The sequence below is a fragment of the Mesoplodon bidens genome (assembly GCF_964165515.1).
Source record: "Mesoplodon bidens genome assembly, chromosome: 7".
Lineage (NCBI taxonomy): Eukaryota > Metazoa > Chordata > Mammalia > Artiodactyla > Ziphiidae > Mesoplodon > Mesoplodon bidens.
This window is the reverse complement of record NC_138164.1, coordinates 20,581,826-20,586,533: the sequence shown is the minus strand read 5'-3', so window position 1 is coordinate 20,586,533 and position 4,708 is coordinate 20,581,826.

Sequence of the window (4,708 nt, the reverse complement as noted above, 5' to 3'; positions counted from 1 at the left end):
ATATGCAACACTTCTAGGAATTTTACCAGTTATTGAATACTTGTGTCTATTTACTTAGTGAATATCACTGTATTTGGTACCACACAGTAATCGTCTCTCTCATCTTATACATTCACAAACTCCTATTTATCTTGTTTTCATTTGAAGGGTATTTCCAAAATTGCTATAGTTGATCTATGTTATGAATATCAGATAAACAAGAAACAGGGGCTTTATGTGCTTCAACTTGTAGACCACCAGTAAAAATAATTAATAAGGAAATAGAGATGAAAAGTCAGTCCTGAAAACTTTAAAGTCTTCTTGCAGTAAAAAAAAAAAAAAAAAATCCATTTCCCAAAATTTGGTTTATTCAGTTTCTGGAACATGTCTAAAGTCAGAAGTGAATTACTTCTAGTTCTGTGACTAGCTGGCTCAACATTCTTTTGTCTTATTATTTTTTTATACAGCAGGTTCTTATTAGTCATCAATTTTATACACATCAGTGTATACATGTCAATCCCAATCGCCCAATTCATCATGCCACCACCACCACCCCCCTCCACTTTCCCAGCTTGGTGTCCACACGTTTGTCCTCTACACCTGTGTCTCAGTTTCTGCCCTGCAAACCAGTTCATCTGTACCATTTTTCTAGGTTCCACATATATGCGTTAATATACGATATTTGCTTTTCTCTTTCTGACTTACTTCACTCTGTATGACAATCTCTAGATCCACCCACGTCTCAACAAATGACCCAGTTTCGTTCCTTTTTATGGCTGAGTAATATTCCATTGTATATATGTACCAAACTTCTTTATCCATTCGTCTGTCAATGGGCATTTAGGTTGCTTCCATGACCTGGCTATTGTAAATAGTGCTGCAATGAACATTGGAGTGCATGTGTCTTTTTGAATTATGGTTTTCTCTGGGTATATGCCCAGTAGTGGGATTGCTGGGTCATATGGTAATTCTATTTTTAGTTTTTTAAGGAACCTCCATACTGTTCTCCATAGTGGGTGTATCAATTTACATTCCCACCAACAGTGCAAGAGGGTTCCCTTTTCTCCACACCCTCTCCAGCATTTGTTGTTTGTAGATTTTCTGATGATGCCCATTCTAACTGGTGTGAGGTGATACCTCATTGTAGTTTTATTTTGTTTGTTTGTTTGTTTTTAATATTTATTTATTTATTTATTTATTTATTTTTGGCTGTGTTGGGTCTTTGTTTCTGCACGAGGGCTTTCTCTAGTTGCAGCGAGTGGGGCCCATTCTTCATCGCGGTGCACGGGCCACTCTTGTTGCGGAGCACAAGCTCCAGACGCACAGGCTCAGTAGTTGTGGCTCACGGGCCTAGTTGCTCCACAGCATGTGGGATCCCCCCAGGCCAGGGCTCGAACCCGTGTCCCCTGCATTGGCAGGCAGACTCTCAACCACTGCGCCACCTGGGAAGCCCCTCATTGTAGTTTTGAATTGCGTTTCTCTAATAATTAGTGATGTTGAGCAGCTTTGCATGTGCTTCTTGGCCATCTGTATGTCTTCTTCGGAGAAATGTCTATTTAGGTCTTCTGCCCAATTTTGGATTGGGTTGTTTGTTTTTTTAATATTGAGCTGCATAAGCTGTTTATATATTTTGGAGATTAATCCTTTGTCCCTTGATTCATTTGCAAATATTTTCTCACATTCTGAGGGCTGTCTTTTCATCTTATTTATGGTTTCCTTTGCTGTGCTAAAGCTTTGAAGTTTCATTAGGTCCCATTTGTTTATTTTTGTTTTTATTTCCATTACTCTAGGAGGTGGATCAAAAAAGATCTTGAGGTTCAACATTCCTTTGTCTTATACACATGGACGTAATCCCAATGTCAATCTCCCTCACTTTCAAAGATCATTCCCTTTGGTATATATTGAAAAAGAGAAGGTTAAGACTTTGTCCCTTCTGCATTGTCCAACTGGCAGACCTACTCAGGGTTGTACATGCAGCTCCAGGGCTCCAGCTCCATTTAGGACCACGTGCACTTCACTCCTGGTCTCCACCTGCAAGTCCTAGATGTAACCTCCGTACGATGCTGCTCCCATTCACAAGTGCCAGCAGCGGAGCCAGTGATCCACTGGTCAGAACTTAATCATTAGGGACATACCAAACTGCAAGGGAGGCTGGGAAATAGTCTTTAATGGGGTGGATGCAGGGACATCTGCCTAGTTAGAATTCAAGGACTCTATCACTAAAAGAAATGTTTCTGCCACAACACTATTTGGAGAAAAAATGTTTTGAACAGAAGGAAGGTAATCAGGCTTAGAGAAGGGAAATTTTGAAAGTTACAAAATTAGTAATCTCATCTCAGCATTATCAAGAATAAAAGTTATCCTGTCAGGGTGATGTTTTTCACTGCCAGACAGATAGCTCTCTCTTGTGAAGACGGACATAGCAGGCTATCAAAGCCTAAACTTTCAATCCATATAGCTAATTCCCTTTGTTCTGATTCCATGCTCACTGAGAAATCTTCTTTTGCCCAGAGGGAGAGTATGTGCTCAACAGGCCAAGGCAAACATCGGTTTACCTGATGATTCTATTTCTCAACAGGTAAATATATTAGTCTCTTAGACTGGGTTTGGGCTTGTCAAACTAAGGGTTGGACCCTGGACCAAGACAATTATACCAAGAAAAATTCTACGTTATGAGCCTTCTCAGCAACCAGTGTTCCCCCAGTGACACCTCTCTGCATTACCAAGTGTAATGGTCAGGTATTGCTGCAACAGTACTGAATAACAAAGTGATCTAAAACATTTATTATTGCTCACATATCTGTAGGTCAACGGAGGATTTGGCTGATCTAAGTTTGGCCAGATAGCTCCGCTTCAGGCTGCAGGGGCAGGTCTGCTTCTCGCTACATGTCTGTTGATTGACAGAGGCAGCTCTGCCCCACATATCTTCTTCGGGATATACCTGGACCAGTGGCATATCTGAGCTATGTTCCTCTCAGAGAGTGGCAGAAAAGCAAGAGAACAACGAAAACACGTGAGGCCATTACCAGTCTAGGCTCAGAAACTTCTGGCTCATTCTGTTGGCCAAACAAGTGACACGGTCAAACACAAGGACAAAGGATGGGGAAATATACTCTGCGCCTTTAGTAAGAAGAACTTGAAAGTCACACAGTAAAGGATGTGGTTACAGGGTGGGGTGAAGAATTGGGGTCACTGTTGTAATCTGCATTAGGTTAACTGCATACCTTAGCCAAGTCTATCTGGACCAAGGTCCAGGGAATCAGAGGGAGAACTCAGGGCACAATTTAATTATTTGGGCCAAGGTAACAGCTTCTCTAAGTTATAGCAGATGTTATAATTTTGGAAATAAATCCTTTGCAATTTACATTAAGTGCTCAGCTGTCTGCACACTTACATATCTAGTTGCCTTATCAAACCTTCACAAGTTAAGGTAACTTTTATTGTTACCAAGAGTTAATTGATTTAGGCAAAGAAACTTGCTGAAATCCACACAGACATTAAGTGAAGAAAAGCAGGACTGGAAACAGAATATCTGATGCCAACTCAGGTGCTTCTATTCACCATATCAGCTCTCTCTTTGGTTGTTTTGATAATCAGGAATTTCTAAAAAGAATGTATTTTGGATGTGAAATGTTCTAATTCCGACATAAAGACGGGCTGTAAATGAACTTGCCATAAACATCAGCCCTCTTCCTGCCAATGCTGCTGCTTTCTGCAGTAGCAGAGCTTCCCAGTATTAGCAGCTGATACTGAAACAGATCCCCCAGCCTGTGATCAATCAGGCCTGTTTGTCTAACATTGCAATGGCTCAATCTGAGACCAAAACTCAGAAGTCAGTGGCCCAGATGGGGCTTCTGTCATGCTTCACAAGAGCATGGTACAGGGGAAGAGGCAAATCAGACCCACCTTCCAGCACTTAGTACTTTAGTTTCTGGACAGGAGGCTCACTTTATTATTTGAATGTATTTGAAAACATTTTGTTTACAACAAGAAGTAAATATAAGACACGACTATTGTGGGAGTTTAGATAAAGGAGCACACATTGAGGGCTGGGTTGGTGAGGAAAGCTTTTCCAAAGGAAATGAGGTAACTCTTTCCTGGGGGAAAAGTGAGGGGTCATCTCCTTTCTACCACAAGGCTGAACAATCACCTACACCCATGTGCCCTGCAAAAAGTACTATTATTTCCTTGCTGGGCTCAAGAACACCCTTTGGCTTCTGGGAAGTCCACTCTCCTCTCGCCCAGAACTCCAACTTAGCCTCTCTGGACGCTATCCACGCTGTCCCAAAATTTGCCTGGCCAGTGGTCACCCTGCCTACTTGAGCGTCTGTTCTCTTCATCCGCCATTCCTTTCTCAGGTGTAGCCCTGAGTGCCTGGACAGCGGCCTACCGAGCCCTGGCAGGTCTCAGAGTTTGCCTCTCTCAACTGCAGAGCCTAGGACGCTGGGAAATTGGCTGTGCCCCTGAGGGGTGGGGGCAAGATGCGGTCGTGTTTTTAGCCACAGTGCGGTCTTCATCGGATTTCGGAGAAGCCAGTCTTGGATTTCCTAGTCCCCGCACCCTGGGCAAACGCAGGATTTCCCTGGGAAGCTCAAATTGGGGTGGGGAGCTGGCTCCCCTCCTCTGCTCGCCCCCCTCGGGCGGGCGGGGGTGTCTGGCGCCGAGCGCGCTGGAGGAGGTCCTGGCGGGGGCGGGCCAGCCGGCGAGGCTGCCCTCTCCGCAGTGACGT